Below are 19001 nucleotides of genomic sequence, written 5' to 3'. Positions count from 1 at the left end.
CTTTCATACTTTAGAATAAGAACATAATGAAATGAGACGACGTTACAAAATTCTTGTCTAAAGCTGCCAGGTCTGTCTGATCTCTGGACCGGCAACTCAAAATGCTGGCCAAGAAGACCCCTAAGTTGACACGTGAAAAACGTTTCAATCCGCTGGTTGACATTGGCTGGGATTTTGGAAGGAACCCAAGGGAACTAGGTTCCCCACTGCCTTCCAAAATCAAGGGGAGTAGAGACCGTCACCTTTCAATGCTCCTCCAAAATCCCTGCTTGGATGACAGCCTGACTTGGCCCCACTTTTCCGGTCTTTCTCTCACACTGTGAGACTATGACTCCTCTAAGCAGCACAGCTGTGCACAAATCAAGCCACACTGCTCCTGCCCTCAGACTTGGTGGTCTTACAGACTTCCCCAACCGCCAGCACACACACACTGTCTGTGTGTCACACTCACAGAGAACCTTTGGGGTTTTTTCACATCTGTACACTTACTTTGTCTCTGCCTCGGACTGACACACTCTCCCAAACTCTTCCATGCTCACCTCCCTTCATGTGCATGCGGTGTCGTTGTTATTTCTGGTATGCGCACACAGTCTGTGAAACGTTGTTCTTCGGAAGTGCTTGTCTTGTGGGTTTTGGGCTGGTATTTGCTTCTCCCACTTTGGCTCTTCATAAAAATGGTCAAGAGACCAAATAAGAAGTGTCAGACAAGGTCATTGCTATAAAACAATAATAGCATAGCACAGGAATACGGGGAGGTATGACGTGGCACCTGGTATTGGCCACTGTTGGAAGACATGATACTCGGCTTGATAGACCTTTGGTCTGACCTAGTTCGGCTGTTCTAATGTGCTAAATCTGGGGACCATTCACGACTGTTTCTTAGGCATATTTTCCTCTAACCCAATTATGATGGGTTCCCCCATAGTGCTAACTAAAATGGTGGTTCCACTGATTCCTCCAATCCACCAGTCTGGGCTCCTCTTGCAGGTTGCTAACTCTGCTCCTAGCACTGGGTACATGCAGGCTCTCGGAGGAGCAGCAAGGGAGACGTTACAGTCGACATTACAACCACAGCTTAGAGTCCCAGAGCAACACTGTTCTGCCGGGTCGAACCACTGAGCAATAAAATTTTATTATCCAGTTCACTGCTTCTTCCTTGTGGAGGGGGATATGCACCCTGCGCTAAAAAACCACACTGTGATTTTTTTCCCCCCAGACACATCCCTATGAAGCAGGCTGGTGCAGGGTAAGCTAGAAATAAATGTATTTGCTGCAGAAGTGATGATAAAGGTTAGGAAACAGAGCAGAGATGATTAGCAGCAAATACCCCAAACTGCAAACTGGGCATTACACAGTGGTTAGATTGGTCATACGGTAGCAGTTTCTCACCCTGACTGATGATATCGGTCCAATGGCAGATTCTCACAGCACAAGCTGCATTCGCAGTGAAGGCTGGGTTTCCATAAACTGCCCAGCAAACCCTGTGACCAGCACTTCCCCCCTTTCGGCTTTTGTTCGTCACGTTTTTCCAGGAGTCCTCTAGTGTGTGGCGTGACGAGGAATTGAAGAGATCATGCCCAGCCTTATATAGCTTTGACACAGGGCAGGAACCCTTTGTCTGAAAACCTGATTCTGAAAAAAAAGTTGGTGGAAAAATACAGACATCCCCAGACAGAGTCAAGAAACACGGGGCCTGATCACCACCCTTGGAAAATCCCAGCAACCTTTAGTTACAGGCTCTCGGGAGTGTTCTCACCGAGACTCAGATGGTGAGAGATGAGTGTCTCCTAAGGGCTACCTGAAATAGGCCGTTCACAAACAACTGTGTCAACTTCAATATCTTGCCATGTGGGAATTGCTCAGGTGTGACTGAGTTTGGAACCCAGATGTCGAGTCAATATTCATAACAGTAGATAGAAAACTGAGACTTTTGGAGTGGAAAAGACACAGGAGCACTCACCAGATATTTCAACCCCTTGCCAAATGTTGCAATGAGCATTTATATGCAGATGACTCATGCAGAGTAGTTTACATATATCTGGAAAAAAAGACCACTTTTCATGATTTTTTATTTTTTTTATAATATCAAGCTTTTATAAAGTAGTATGTAGTAAATATATAAAAGATGAATGCTAAATGATAGAGTGGAAGGAAGAAAGGAAGGAAATAGGAATTAAGGGAGGAAGGAAGGGAAGAAGGAGAAAATACTCAAAACCTAACCCTGGTCAGTACACCGTGTAAAAGGATTTTGTTACCTGTTTTATCCCCCCCCTCAAAGTGGAGAGGAACTTGCACACTTTTGCTAAGCAAGATTGGATCCTCACACCGTTAACTTCAGGGTGCACTGGTTTAGGTGAAACTGGAAACACACATAGGCTGTGTCTACACTGGCACCCTTTTCCGTAAAAGGGATGCTAATGAGACACTTCAGAATTGCAAATGCCGTGGGGGATTTAAATATCCCCCGCGGCATTTGCATGAACGTGGCTGCCGCTTTTTTCCAGCTCGGGGTTTTGCCGGAGAAAAGCGCCAGTCTAGACGTGATCTTGCGGAAGATAAGCCCTTTTCTGGAAGATCCCTTATTCCTACTTTCAAGTATTCCAGTGTAGACACAGCCATAGATTTTAAGGGGTTTATGGGATGGGAAACAGATCCAAGCATATTACCAGCAAATACACCAATAAGCAAATTGAACTTCATACGCTGTTGGAATGACGGGGCAGAAGCAGTTTTTACCCTGACTGGTGATACAAGCGAAATGGCAGGTTTGTGAGGTTACATTTGCCTTGCTCCTGAGGTTTCTTGGGTAGACATTGCGTTAACCTGGATGCAGCATTTCTCTAGTTCCATCTGTCTTCCTCGGGTCTACCCAGGAGTCCGCCTGTGTGGGGAGCAGAGAAGAATTGACAAGATCCCTCCCCACCCTACATATATTTAGCTTTTGTCTCAAACTTAGTACACTAGAATGGAGGGGGTGGAATGTCCATCTCTAGTGGTTTTTAAGTCCCAGCTTGACAAAGCCCTGGCTGGGATGATTGAGTTGGGGTTGGGGGCTGGACTCGATGACTCCTGAGGCCTCTTTCAGCTCTAGGATTCTAGGATTCAATCGTTGCTTCCCAGACAAGTGAGTGGAAAACCAGAGACTTTGCAAAGACACTGCCCTAGCAGAGCCCCAGCGACCATTAATTGCAGACTCTCTGGTATATCTTCAGGAAGACTCCACAGGTGGGAGATACATTTCTCCTCAGGTATATTCTTTTCCCTAATGGCTCATCACCCTGGACAGTTCCTTCACAACCAGCTCTCTGGACCATGTAGCCTATTAACCATTATTTCCCTCATTTTGGCCTATTAATATAATATTCACTTGAGTTCAATAATGGTTTTATGTTATCCTTATTTTTCTTTAATATAGATGTGAAATATGCTGGTAGCGCAAGGGGCCTACAGAATTCAGGTTCTGTAAGATGGCCGATGGCAATAACATATAAGTGGGGTACTCTATGCCTTGTGTCTGTTATTTTCCATAAAGGGGTGAAGTAAGAGTTTGCAGTCGGTGTAAGTTTATTTTTGAACCTTACCCGGAATTTATGGTATAAATCTGCTAACGTGAGAGTTACGAATGTTTCAGTCTCTTTGTGCAATCGCAAGCAGATGGAGACTGTTAGACCATGGTTTCCGTATAGCTTCTCACCCTTTCTGTGTGGTATAGGGACAGCGTCCAAAAAGTCATCAGGCACCCATAATGAATATTCATAAGATACCCAAAGACTTCTTCCAATCAAAAATGGTACCCTCAGAAATTTCAGGGTGTTAGGCCCAGTTATGGAAAAGGGGTGGTTTATCTGGAATGCTTTGGTGCCCAAAAGACGTATGTAGACCTAGTGATTTGGGAGATTGAGGCTGCTGTAATCTGGCACGTAGTGGAGAGAGCAGTCCCTCCTAAGACGTGTGAGTATAAGGTCAGAGAAAGCTTAGGATTTATCTCTATTCCTCTCTTTGGTAACGGGTTGCTTTCCCTTTCTTGCTTAAGTCTGCTTTTAGAACTCCTACTAACACTTGCTCCCATGTCTTCCAGGGGAAGGGAAGCCCCCCTTCTCCATCCAACCTTGGGATCCTTGTGTGTGTAGGAATTAGTAGTACTCTTATTATTATTATTTCTCTTTGTACTCTTAGGTAAGTTGGGAGTTAATTGTGTTATTGGCATCTTCAGAAGGAATTCAAGTGATTTGGGTTCTTACTGTAGTTTGTGCTGTGGTGATCATAATCATTATTCCATTAGCAATAAACCTGTTTTCCATTTCGTTTTCTGAGTTAAGGTGTGGTTGCTGTCTGTCGCCTGTTGACGCTCAAGAGGGGGAGCCTTGTGGTTCCACGGAATTGTAATCTGGGATAGAGGACGAACTTAGATCATTTCTGATCAGATTGGCCAGCTTTACCCATCCACATTTCACAAAACTCCTTCCCAGGCTACAACTACAAGTGTCTTGCCTGGTCAGAGTTCCTCAGGTGTAACTCCATCTGACCCATAGCCAAGAGTCCCACTTTTGGAGATGAACATGATACCTGCACATACACATGGAACCCCTCCTGTTGGCTGGCCCAGTGTGAGGTTATTCAGCATAGGGGAAGCCTTGTCACTTCTTACCCCACCGTGGGAGGCTAGGCCTGAGGCTGCTTGGTGTGCTCTGCCTTGTGTACTGTGAATGGGTGTGTGTGCACCTCAGACCAGACCCACTCAGACAAAGCACCAGGAACAAGCTTTATTCTGTAACAAATACAGAACACGATCGCAGTTCAGCAGCCCCTCCTCTCGGCATGCAGTCCGTGTTCTCGCACAGTCCCTTCTGAGACCCTGCCGGGGTCAGAGGGCACACCCTGGCAGAAACCAGGCAGCTCTCCCAACGTGCTGGGGTTTGTCGTTCCCAGGACTGCTGCTGAAGCCCACTGGGAGTTGGGCTACACAGAGAACAATCAGATTCTGCAAATAATCATTTTTCAAAGGACATCTCCAATGTCACGTCAAAAAAGTGTAGACATATCCTAAGGGGTAATTTTGTCCTCAAGGATACAAATGGTTGACGCCTAAGGGTACATCTAGACTACAGGCTTTTGTCGACAGAGGCTTTGTCAACAGATGCTGTTGACAAAGCTTTTGTCGACAAACAGCATCTACACTACAGGCAGTTCTGTTGACAAAGCAAGCCGCTTTTTCGACCCAAAGTCTAGACGCTCTCTTTTGAAAAAGCCCAGTGTGGATGCAATAGCGCCCTTTTTTGACAGAACTCTGTCGAAAAAGGGCATTATTCCTTGCAGAATGAGGTTTACCACCGTTGACAAAACTGCTGCATTCTGCCAACTTACTTTCAAGAGAACTCAGTGGTCATGTAGACGCAGGTATAGTTTTGTCGACAAAACCTTGCAGTCTATACACTCCAATCTCCTATCCACCCTCATTCCCAGTTTCATTGCCTCATCAGTTTCAGAAAAGCTTTTCTCAGGGACACTTTGACGTCCTTGTTTCTCAGGCAGTAGATGACCGGGTTGACCATAGGAGGCAGGACTGTGCAGATGAAAGAGAATATTTTTTTGGGTATGGCGGCAGTGCTGACAATTGGAACCACATAGACAGAAATTGACATCACATAGTAAACGGTCAGCACAATGAGGTGGGAGGAGCAGGTGGAGAAGGCCTTTAACTTCCCGGTCGTGGACGGGATTCTCAAGATGGCGGTGATGATACAAATGTAGGACACCAGGGTCAGTAGCATGGGCACAAGAGTGCACAGGACAGCGATAATAAATGCCACCAGCTGGACTAACTGGGTGTCATCACAGGACAGCTTTAGCACGGGTGTAAAATCACAAAAAAAATTGTCAATTTCTTTGCCATGGCAGAACTTGAGTTGGAGGTAGAAAATATCTATTATGGCAGAAGCCAGAAAGCTGCATATCCAGGACCCTGACACCATTTGGATGCAAATGGAGCCATTCATCAGGGCAGTGTAACGGAGGGGGTGGCAGATCGCTAAATACCGATCGTAGGACATGACCGTCAGTAGCAGAGGTTGAGTAGCAGACATGACACCAAAGAAATATGATTGCACCAGGCAGGCCTTCACGGAGATGGTTCTGTCCCCCGTCTGGAGGCTGGCCAGCAGCTGGAGCAGGATGGTGGAGGACAAACAAGTTTCTAAGAAGGCCAAATTCCACAGTAAATAGTACATGGGGCTGTGAAGTTGTTGATCCGTGACAACTAGCGCAATAATAAGGAGGTTCCCAGCCAATGTCATAAGGTAGATCATGAGGAAGACAAGGAAGAGGAGGGGTTGCATTTCAGGGGCCTCCCCAAACCCTAAGAGGATGAATTCGAGGATGAACGTTTGGTTTCTTCCTTCCTCTTCCCCCATAATAGGCATCTAGAAAAAAGAAAGCCATGAAATATTGATGGAGCGCATGGAATCTGTTTGTGCAGTCAGTCGACATCTGGATAGGCTAACCCTATGCCACCAGAACTCTGCAGAAGGAAAAAATTGAGCTGTCGATTTACAGAGGAAATCTACAACTTACTGGCTGAGTCCCAGAATCAAGTGACCATAATCATGGCCTCAGTTGGAGTATTGTGCCCATTTCTGGGCACCACATTTCAGAAAAGATGTGGAGAAATTGAAGAAGTTTCATGGAAAAGCAAGAAGAATGATGAAAGGTCTAATAAGTACGAGCTATGAGGGAAGGCTGAAGGAATTGGGCTTGTTTAGTTTGGAAAGGAGAAGACCAAGAGAGGACATGATAGCGGTTTTCAAGTACCTAAAAGGGTGTTACAAGGTGGAGGGAGAAATATTGTTCTCCTTGGCCTCTGAGGACAGGACAAGATGCAATGAGCTTCAACTGCAGCAAGGGAGGTTTTGGTTGGACATCAGGAAAAACTTCCTAACTGTCAGGAAGACAGTTAGGAATAAATAGTCTAGGGGGGTTGTGGAATCTCCATCCCTGGAGAGATTTCTCAGCAGATGTCAAGGCTGTTCCCGACTCTGACGCAACAAATGCAGAAGTGGGGCTCCGCAAAAGCACCCCAAAATCACATCTCTCCAGGCTTTGGGTACAACCCCCCCCCCCCCCCACACACACACAGAATCCTAATACCCAGATTTTTGGGGAATATCAGCTGCCACCATCCAAGTATTCCAAGAAAACCAGGGAAGAGATCACTTGGGAAACCTCCTTCCTAATACCTCAGGGGTACCCCAAGCTCTTTTTCCCCAAAAAAAGACAAAACAAGCTGCAATCTGTGATAGCTGACAGAGAGACAGTTCTTCTAGGGCACAAGAAAGAACCAATACTGATTAATATGAAAAAGAAAACAAACTTTTAGTATCAAAACCAATCTACCGTTGCAAGCATAGTTGAGGTGGCTAGATGATAAGAGCCACCAGTTGAAATACTCAGAGAAAATTCCCTGGGTTAGAAAGCTTCATTACAAGAGAGAGAGAGAGAGAGAAAAACACTTTTAACAGCACAGACATCACTTCCAAATGCCCAGCCCAAAAAACAATAAAACCTGATGGCCTAACTAAACTTTGCCCTACTTACACTTTGGCTACGTCTACACTGGCCCCTTCTTCGGAAGGGGCATGCTAATTTTGAAAGTGGGAATAGGGAAATCCGCGGGGGATTTAAATATCCCCCGCGGGATTTAAATAAACATGTCCACCGCTTTTTTTACGGCTTGGGGAAAAGCCGGAAAAAAGCATCTAGACTGGCCCGATCCTCCGGAATAAAGCCCTATTCTGGAGGATCTCTTATTCCTACTTCAAAGTGGCTACATCTACATTGGCACCTTTTTCTGGAAATGCTTAAAACGGAACAGTTTTCCGTTTTAAGTATTTCTGGAAAAAGAGCGTCTACACTGGCAGGCTGCTTTTCCGGAAAAGCGTCTGTGGCCAATGTAGACTCGCTTTTCTGGAAAAAAGCCCTGATTGTCATTTTTGCGATGTAGACTTTTTTCCGGAAAAGGCTACTGTGCTGTCTACACTGGCCCTTTTCTGGAACAGTTTTCCGGAAAAAGGACTTTTGCCCGAGCGGGAGCAGCATAGTTTTTCTGGAAAAGCAGCTGATTTCTTACAGTAAATCGTCATTGCTTTTCCGGAAATTCAAGGGGCCAGTGTAGACAGCTCGCAGCTTATTCCGGAAAAGCGGCTGCTTTTCTGGAATAAGTGGCCCAGTGTAGACACAGCCAGTAGGGATAAGAGATCCTCCGGAATAGGGCTTTATTCCAGAAGATCGGGACAGTCTAGATGCTTTTTTCCGGCTTTTCCCCAAGCCAGAAAAAAAGCGGCGGAAATGTTAAAAGCATTTCCGGAAAATCATGCCAATCTAGACGCGAATAAAGTCTCAACCCCCTGGGTGACGTTGGCTGGGATTTTGGAAGGAACCCAAGGGAACTAGGTTCCCCGCTCCCTTCCAAAATCAGAGGAGTAGAGACCGTCACCTTTCGATGCTCCTCTGAAATCCCTGCTTTGATGAGAGATGGTCTTACTCTCACCCAATTTTCTGGTCTTCAGTGGAAGAGTGAAGGTCTCTTTCTGCCACACAGTGAGGCTGGGATCCCGCTAAGTGGCACGGCCATGCTCGAAGGACGCCGCGCTGCTCCTGCCCACAGAGTCGGTGTTCTTATCGACTTCCTCAGCCACCAGCACACACACACACTCTCTCACACACTCCTACACACACACACAGTTTCTGTGGAGTGTTTTTTCACATGTGTACACAGATTTTGTCTCTGCCTCGGACTGATGCCCCCTCACAAACTCTTCCACGCTCACCTCCCCGCATATGGATGCAGCGTCGTTGTTATTTCTTGCATCACACACACAGTCTGTGAAATTTTGTTCTTTGGAGGTGCTTGTCTTATAGGTTTTGGTCTGGTACTTGCTTCTCCCACTTTGGCTCTTTATAAAGAGACCAGATAACGAGTGTCAGACAAGTTCATTGCTATAAAACAACAATAGCATGGTACAGAAATACGAGGAGGGACACCTGGCATTGGCCATTGTTGGAAGGCATGACACACAGCTGGATAGACCTTTGGTCTGACCTAGTACGGCCGTTTTTGTGTTCTAAATCTGGGAACCATTCATGACTTTTTCTTATGCATATTTTCCTCTATCCCAGTTGTGCTGGGTCCCCCAGTTGTATTAACTAGAACGGGGGTTCCACGGATACCTCCAAAAATAACAGTCTGGCTCCCTCTTGGAAGCTGCTGACCGTGCTCCTTGCATTCACACAGATAGCACTGCTGCAGGTATATGCAGGCTCTCGGAGGAGCAGCAATAGAGACGTTACAGTCAAGATTTACAACCACAGCTTAGAGTCCCAGAGTGACACTGTTCTGCCGGGTCGAACCACTGAGCAGAAAAATTTTATTACAATTCTCTGTTCCCTCTTTGTGGCGGGGAACATGCACCCATGTGCTAACCAACTACGCTGTGAATTTTTTTACCCCAGACACATCACTATGAGGCAGACGGGTGCAGAGTAAACGAGGAACAAATTTCTTTGCTGCAGAAGTGTTAATAAGGGTTAGGAAGCAGAGCAGATACACAGCACTACAAACTGGGCACTACACAGCGGTTAGATTGGTAATACAGGGGTAATTTCTCACCCTGGCTGATGATACTGGCAAACAAGCAGATTCTCACGGCACAGGCTGCATGCCTGGTGAAGGCTGAGTTCCCGTAAACTGCCCGGCAAACCCTGTGTCCGGCCTTTCCTCAGCTTCGGTCTTTGTTCCTCATGTTTTTCCAGTAGTCCTCTTGTATGTGGCGTGATGAAGAATTGAAGCGATCACACCCAGCCTTATATAATTTTGACAAAGGGCAAGGACCCTTTGTCTGAAAACTTGATTCTGAAAAAAAAAGTGGGTGGAAAAACACAGACATCCCCAGACAGAGTCTAGAGACACGGGGCTTGGTCAACAACAGCCATTGGGAAATTCCCAACAGCCATAAGTTATAGTCTCTTGGGAGTGTTCTCATCAAGGCTCAGCAGGTGGGAGATGAACGTCTCCTAAGGGCTATTTTGCCCTTACCGGCTCATTACCCAAATAGGCCCTTCACAAACAACTGTATCAACTGCAACATCTTGCCACGTGGGAATTGCTCAGGTGTGACTGTGTTGGAAACCCAGATGTCGAGTCAATATTCTTATCTTTAGATAGAGATCTGAGACATTCATACAATAGGATAATCAGAGGCAGCAAATCACGACTTTTCAACTGACACCTCCAATGACCCATCTTGCAGAAAATGCATCTTAGTTACGTTACAAAATATATGATCTCTATGAAGAATGGTGGTGGGGAAGCTGTGTCTTTCTTCACTTCCATTCTTCATGGATTGACCGAAGAGTCTTATTGATAGTTCTCTATTATCCATTAAAACTGAGTTTGGGTTCTGACCTGGATGTCTGAATACTGCGCCATTTCTTGGTGTTCTTTCATGATCGTCCCTTCCCCAGAGTTAATGCTCTCCTGGCTGGAAGATTCTCCTTCCTATGAGATGATGTCATCTCTGTCGGTATTTCTGTAGGTTGTAAATTCAAATCATTGCCCAAAAGAACATTCATATTTATTTGGAGAAAGGAAAACAACAGTCCAGAGCCATCTTATTAATTTAAAAGTGAACTCATGGGAAAGCACTGAGCGAAAGAGGAAAATTAATGGAAACAGGAGAACGACAGACCCAAAAGACAAAGAAAGAGAAAAAAGGGAATGTCTCCTTTCCAAGGAAATAAAAACACACAGAACTTTTGATCTCAGTGGAAATCTCTCTTTATCGGATGTTTTAGCTGAGTAGATGTACTAGAACATTAAAAAAAGGAACCAATGTGATATCTATTTCACTAGGGGTACGTCTAGACTACAGGTTTTTGTCGACAGATACTGTTGACAAAGCCTTTGTTGACAAAGAGAGTCTAGCCTGCATTACGTGGATCGAAAAATCGATCCGCTTTGTCGACAAAGAGCGTACAGACTGATGGATGCTCTGTCGACAAAAGGAGGCACCCGGAAGTGCTTCTGGCAGGTCACAGGGGCAGCCTTAAAGTCAAGGCGCTGCTACATGCTCTTTACAGAGACGCGTGCTTCAAGGGAACCTCCTGGACAGCCATTGCTCTGCTCCTGCTTCTGGCTTGCCTACCTCCTCAAGGGAAAGCAAAGCTGCTGCAGTTCTTGCTCTGGTTGCCCTGCTTCTTCGGACACCACAGACGTTTATTTTCAGGTTTTGTTTTTGTGCTTTGCACTGTGTTTTTGGCCATGGAGCCTGAGCTGCCCTGGGCAGGCGAGGACCCATCGAGCAGCACAGTATATTAATAGAAAGGGATACTTCTCACTGGTGCTGCAGGTCCTGGTCGACCATCGGGGACAATTCACTGACATTTGTGTCGGGTGGTCAGGCCGGGCACATGATGCCCGCATATTCCGGAACTCATACCTATACCAAAGGCTGCAAGCTGGGGCATTTTTCCTGGAGAGGAACCATGCAGTCGGGGATGTGCAGATGCCTACATGCATCGTGGCCGGCACGGCATACCCCCTTGTGCCCTGGCTCATGAAGCCCTACAACAGCCCCCTGGATGCGAGCAGGGAACTGGTTCACTCCCGCCTGAATCCAGCTCACTTCCAGGTGGAGTGCGCCTTTGGCCATCTGAAGGGCAGGTTTAGATGCCTGCTCATTCGGCTGGACATGGGGGAACACAACATCCCCGATGTGGTTGCAGCATGCTGCGTGCTGCACAACCCGGTGGAGAGGAAAGGGGAGGCCTTCCTTCCTGTGTGCGGACATGGTTGATGTGGAGGGAAGGCACTTTGAGCAGCCCTGGACAGCCGCCATCTGGCAAGCCCACCAGCTGGGCTTGTGCATTTGAAAAGCCCTGAGGGAGCAATTCTCCCAAGGAGGCTGATGAGTTTCCCCAGGGCCTTCCAAATGTGGGATTGCCCCCATCCCCCCGGTGCCTTCCTCCCCAAAATGCCTCCCGGCCCCACATTGACACATTGTACGCATTCATCACACACTGAGAACAGAGACAGGTGGTGGTGAAAAAATGTTTGCAGTTTATTTCACTGTTGGTTCACTGGGAGGGGGCTGGGCAGGAGCTGCGTACCTGGGCCATGGGGCAGGAGTTTGGGGAGGGCAGGGGCTGAGGAGGGGAGGAGTTGGGGGGTAGGGGCTGAGGCAAGGGGGCAGGTTGAGCAGGAGCAGCAGGACCAGGCACAGGACCAGGGAAAGCCGTAGCCTCCCGGATAGCAGCACAAATATCAGTGCGCTGCTGGGCAAATTCCTCCAGCAAGCGCCGGCGCCACTCAGCCTCTGATTCCATCCTCCGGTTAAATGTGTCCTGCATCCCTTGCAGGACCGAGATGTGCTGGTGCACCAGGTCCAAGTACGTGCACCAGTGCTGACGGGTTTCCTGAAGCCATCTAGGTGGTGGGGCGGGTGTGGCGCCCTCCTCCTGGTCAGCTGATCCAGCAGTGGCGGACAAGAGGGAAAAGTCGTCAGTCATGGATGCTCACACTTTTCCTGGGAGGCCCTCCTTCTTCTCAGCAGGCAGTGCCTGTCCTAGGGTCAGCGGATGCTCATGTGCGTCTCAGTAAGGCCTGGTGTGGCTTGGCCAGCAGTGACAGCCTCCCTGGAGCCCAGGCGGTGTGCAGGCCACCATCCTGCCCCCCCTCCACACACCCCGTGGCCAAGCAGCACAGACAAGTGTCAGGCCACAGTTGGGGTTCCCACAGGTTGCTGAGAGGCCTGCAGCTGTGAGGCAATCCAAGCGTCCCCAACCCAAGTCTGAACCTGGCATCACTGCCTGCAGGAGCAGGTGGTGCCTCGCAGCCATGCGGGTGCAGGGGTAGGACGGCCCTCCCTGAGGTCGGCCATGGGTGTGCCCACCCCGGCAGTGATCAGCATGACATGTCACAGCACCGCACCGTCTACTTTGCTCCTGCCTGCCCTGCCCTGTGTGTGTTGGACCCTCACAGCACCCACCTGATGTTCCCTCCCTGGGGTCCGAATTTGTTTGGGAGGCCTCCTGAGCATGGGTGTCTGGCTCCTGGTGCTCCTGGTGCTGTCTTCCTCCTCCTCCTCCTCCTCCTCTTCTTGGAGCTCCTGGTTGTCTGTCTGAAGTTGCAGCCGCTGCTGCATAGGGGTCTCTACACCACACTCCACAAGCCTCTCGGGAGGCAGGGGTTCCCCTGCCCCCAGGATCCAGTTCAGGTCCTCGTAAAAGGCACAATAATGTGCCGTTTCCCTAGAGCGGGAGCTGCGCTCGTGGGCCCTGATGTACCCCTGCCGCAGCTCCTTCACCTTGGCTCTGACCTCGGGTACGGTGTGGGGGTGGTGGCCTTGCCTTGACATCAGCCATTCTGCTGTAAATGTCCCCGTTCCTGCGCCTGGACTGTGGGACCTGAAGAGACTCCTCCTCAGACCACAGCTCCAACAGAGCTTTGATCTCGGGCCCAGACCAGGAGGGTGCCCGGCGTTTGGTGCCTCTGGCTTCCTGGGGGGATGTGTCCCTGGAAGGGCCAGAGGGGTTTTGGGGGAGGCTTGTCCCTGGGACATGGCTCTGAGTTTCCTGACTGGACAGAGCTGCACGGTCTCACGGTCCTGGCTGGAGCTGGCTTGTTGCCAGAATGCTAATCGTGGGTGCCTGTGCCTTTTAAAGATTGCTACAGGCAGGAACAATAGAGTTGAAAGCTGTGCTAGGAGTGTCCACCAGGGCTTCTTCCTGGAGGCCTTTATTGTCGACATAAATTCTCTCCTGCATCCACACTTGCCTTTTGTCGACATAACTCTGCCGACAAAGGCATCATTCCTCGTAGAATGAAATTTACCTCCCTTGACAAAACTGCCGCCTTCCATCGACTTACCATTGACAGAACGCAGCAGTAGTGTAGACGCAGGTATAGTTTTGTCGACAAAACCCTGTTGTCTAAACACACCCTAGGTATGTATCTACACAGCAAGGCTAACCTCAAAATAAGCTACGCAAATTGAGCTACTTCAATTGCGTATTTTATTCGAAATAGCTTATTTCGAAATAGGGAGGGTCTATCCAGCACTTGTTTTGAAACAGAGAGCTCTTCCCCCGACTTCCCTTATTCCTCTTACAATGAGGGTTACAGGAGTCGGAGTAAAGTCCTCCAGCTTGACAGTATTTTGACGCTATTTTGAAATAACAAGGAAATAGTTTGTCTTAATATCTGTGATTTATTCATTTGTCCCCTCCCTTCATCAGCCAAGAGTGAGAGACACACATAGAATCCAAGCACTTTCCCCTCGCTCCTAGATAGTCAGGAGAATGGGAAGAAAAGCAAGACACGTTCCAGTAGGCATGGCTGCTACACCATCCCCCCCAGCGCTTGCCTGAAATGGCACATCTGTGTCAATCCCCTAAGCCCATAAACCACTTTTGTTCCAGTCACCTCATTGGATTTTCACCAGCAGGGAGCTGAGCCTTTTGTGTAGCTGAGCCAGCTTGTATTTGTGATACCAGAGTACACAGCCACATCCATCCTTGAGATCCACAAATTCACGTTCTCATAGCTTTGTCTTATATTGAATGAACAGTATCCACCACAGCTCGGCCTTCAAAGGAACTTCAGATCGGAGCAAAATTGGATGGGGGGGGGGTGTTATAATTCAACGGCAGGTGTTATGAAAATCTCTCTTAGTGCGCCAAGACTACCCCAACTCTTCCCAGCCAGGGCTGTCATGTTGTATCTTTGCGCTTGTCTCTCTGTATCGACTTGCAGTCCGTTGGTCTTACACTAAGGCTACGTCTAGACTGGCATGATTTTCCGGAAATGCTTTTAATGGAAAAGTTTTCCGTTAAAAGCATTTTCGGAACAAAGCGTCTAGATTGGCATGGATGCTTTTCCGCAAAAACACTTTTTGCGGAAAAGCGTCCGTGGTCAATCTAGATGCGCTTTTCCGCAAAAAAGCCCCCAATGCCATTTTCGCAATTGGGGCTTTTTTGTGGAAAATAAATCTGAGCTGTCTACACTGGCCCTTTTGCGCAAAAGTTTTGCAGAAAAGGGACTTTTGCCCTGAACGGGAGCAGCATAGTATATCCGCAAAAAGCACTGATTTCTTACAGTAGGAAGTCAGTGCTTTTGCGGGAATTCAAGTGGCCAGTGTAGAAAGCGGCTGATTTTCCGGAAAAACTGGCCAGTCTAGACACAGCCTAACACTCCAATCCTGCAAACACTCATGCTCACATTTCCTGCCCTGAACAATCCCATGGATTCTGCTCTTTGGAGCAAGGAACAGCTGTTTGTTCTGTGTCTGCACACAGCCAAGCACAGTGGAATGCTGGACCAAGACCGGGAGCTCCTGCACAACAAAGTTAGCTAATACGTGGTAAAAAAAAATAGCCATGGCACTTCACTGCTCTTGAAAATTGTAGCCCCAAACTGATCAGACAGAAGGATGCGAACCTTTTCTCAGAGGCGGTTGCAGAAGAGAAAGCCATAATGAGTCAACTGAAAATGGAGAGGAGAGCAGAAGAAAGAAGTCACTGAAGCCTGGCCTACACTGGAGCAGAAGGTTGACTTAAGATACACAACTCCAGCTAGATGAATTATGTAGTTGGAGTCGACGTATCTTAAATCGCTATCCGCACATTGAGAGGCTAATGGGAGCAAACACGCCCATCTGCTTCCCTTAGTCCTCATGAGGAGCAGGAGTACCACCATTGTGGGTATACCCTCTGAGTTTGATTTAGTGGGTCTTCACCAGACCCACTAACTCAAATCTGGAAGATTGACCGTGGCAGCAGCAATTTTCCGCGTAGTGTAGACATGGCCTGAGTGAGAGAGAAGGAAAGACCTGAGAGCTAATGTACACATATAAATTGTATCACACCAGCACTGTTAAAAGTGCCCCAGTGCAGATCCTGTGACACCCCTATGAAGGTAGTAGGGTATTACCAATTGGGGCAATAAGCTACACCAGCATAAGGCAATGATTGTTATCTTTCCTTAATATACACACTGCTCACTGCAACAGGCAATCACCAGGAAGGAAAATGTTCCCTCACGCAACATCTACGGGATGACGTTGTTTCGTGTTGTGCTTGCGAGCATAGAAATGGTGCATCTCTGTTCTTGTCTGGAAAAATATAATATTTTTCTCTGAACTGCCTTACATCTTCTTTCAAACAGGCACAAACCACTGAAGGATTATTTCTCCTTACATTCCTGGTCATGTAAATGTATAAAACATCAGTGAGAGTGTCACTAGAATTTTGTTTCCAGTCGACAGGGCCCTACATTAAAATCATGAGTCACTATAATACTTTCAGGGGAAAGTGATTGATTCATGGTCTGGAAAACTGCCTCATGACGGAGACTGAAGGAGCTACGGGTATTTAATCACAGTCTGGAAATCATGCTATTTAACAGAGAGAGTAACCAATGCTCCAGTTACGGACTTCACACCAGTCCTGCATTTGGAGCTGTAGCCATGGTTTTGACCAGTGTCCACTAGGAAATGGGCCAAAGCTTCCAAATTGTTGTCATGTTTTACCGACATTTGGACAGTACATCAACTGGATTCATATCAATGGAAAGCCCGGCCAGCTGTTCCAAGACTCTTGAGTTCGCCCATTTGCAACAACTGGGGAATTTGGGCTTTAAATAACTGATATAGAAACACAACACAAGCATTGCCCAATTGACTCTAAACTGTGTCTTCTCTAAGGCTGTGTCCAGACTCAGGGGTTTTTTCGGGAAAAGTAGCCTTTTCCCGAAAAAACGTCCCCTGCGTCCAGACTCAAGCCGCGTTCTTTCGAAATTATTTCGAAAGAACGCGGCTTTTCTTTCGATGGCGGTAAACCTTGTTTCACGAGGAAGAACGCCTTCGTTCGAAAGTTCCTCTTTCGAAAGAAGGCGTTCTTCAATGTAAATAGGGCTTCCTCGAAAGAGAGCATCCAGACTTGCTGGGTGCTCTCTTTTGAAAAAGCGGATTGCTCTTTCGAAAGATCCGCCTGTAGTCTAGACGCGATCTTTCGAAAGAGGCTCTTTCGAAAGATGCTTTCGAAAGAGGCTCTTTCGAAAGAAGCCTGCAGTCTAGACATAGCCTAATAGAGCTCATTGGGAGGGAGACGGTTTGTAACGAAGACCTTTGGGAATTAATCAAGGGAAACTTTGGTTTTCCTCTGAACTATAGTGCGGAAGTCATAACGAGTTTTCATTCCCATGGTTCAAACTTTTTCCCTGGTGTAACCACTCTCTTTCCATTATGTTGACATCAGGCTCCTCACCACTATAGGTACCTAAATTCCAGAATCCTGCCCCAATGGGGTTCTCTAAAGGTAGGTCTACACTACAGGGTTTTTTTCGGAAAAAGATATGCAATTTGCTTATCTTTTTACGACTTTTTTTGGAAAAGCTTTTCCGACATTTGGCCCATCTACACAGGGCCAAAAGTGGGAAACCCTCCTCTTTCCAAAGATCCCCTGTTCCTCATACAATGAGGAATACAGGGCTTCTGAAAGAACGTAGCTACTTTTTCAGAAACTGCCAAAAAACTGTGCTACGTGTAGCTTTCTTATGGCCAGTGCTTTGATTCACACCAATGGTTATTCTGACTCTTTCATTGAAATCTCTTTGGCAGAGATTTGGCAGCCAGCCTGCAATCCAAGGTTAATATTTTCCCCATTTTTTGTGGGAGATGCTTGTTGTTTTTCAGAGTAGTCCTTCAGCGTATCAAAGGTGAGATTTTCAAAAACAGCAAGGGATTTAGCATCCCAGCACCGAAGGAAGGTCAGGAAGGGTTGGTGGTGTATTTCCCAGGTCCTTCACGAAAATCTACCCCCCTAATTTCAAGCATAAGGGAAGAGTCCATAAGCGAGAACACTTTGTTTCCAATATAGGAAACTGAAGATTCCCAACCCCATCAGGCAGGGTGATATTAGATGTGAGTTTTCCACCCAATCCCCCACACAACTGTGCAAAACACCTGGTTAAATATTATCACAGGTGCAGGTCACTTCTCAGCATCTTAGTCTTGGAAGATTTTGACAGATTTTTGCTGAAAATATTCAGTTGAGTTGAGATAGTTTCATGGATAACTTTGGGCTGAACAAATCAACTCTTCTCCAAAACACCTCATACACAAGGCCGCAATCAATACAGCCCCGTCTGTGCCTCTCACATGGCATGTAATCAGGGGATTCTAGGAGGCTGGGAAAGGATCAACAGGCCTCAATGAGATTAAAAACAGGGGAAGGGAATATGGATATTTTGGGCCAGAAAACAGGACCAAAAAGTCTGGAGAAAGATCACAAATATAAGGAGACTCAGTGTGATTTTATTCCTTAATTATTGTCAAATGTTGTTATTTCTACAGCACGTTTCTGGCTGGAGCGACTGAGGCTGGTGCAACAAAATCTAGGCAGAGATTTGCAAAGTTGCCTAGTGCTTTTGCCTGCTCATCTCCTGTTCATTGTCATTCATTCACAATGTCTTCTGAGTTTTGAAAATGTTGATGATGCCTATTCTGTTCCAATTCTACAGACCTACACCAATATCAGCATCAGTAGAGATTGGGCTATTTTAATATTTCCTTACCTGACAATAATATCAGGCCAGGACAGAAATCTCACCTCATAGGACACTGAGGCTCCCAGACCTCCCCAGTCTTTAATTTTTTGTTTATCCAGCTACCCATCAGCATGGAACGCTGCCCAAGCACAGTTCCCCATTCACTGCGGTGTCAACATTTCACCCACTTCTCAGAAGTGTAATTGACAAAAAAAGGACCCTCCTTAGTGCAGGAATGAGGGCTGAGAGATTCCGTGGGAGTGGAAAAGACCCAGGAGCACTCACCAGATATTTCAACCCCTTGCCAAATGTGTCTATGAGCATTTATATGCAGATGACTCACACAGAGTAGTTTACATGTCTGGAAATTAAAGACTACTTTTCATGATGCATGTTTCTTACAATA

Source organism: Pelodiscus sinensis, chromosome 30, assembly GCF_049634645.1.
Source record: "Pelodiscus sinensis isolate JC-2024 chromosome 30, ASM4963464v1, whole genome shotgun sequence".
In the NCBI taxonomy this organism is placed as follows: domain Eukaryota; kingdom Metazoa; phylum Chordata; order Testudines; family Trionychidae; genus Pelodiscus; species Pelodiscus sinensis.
The sequence above is the reverse complement of the archived record's forward strand: the minus strand, read 5'-3'. Positions refer to the sequence as shown.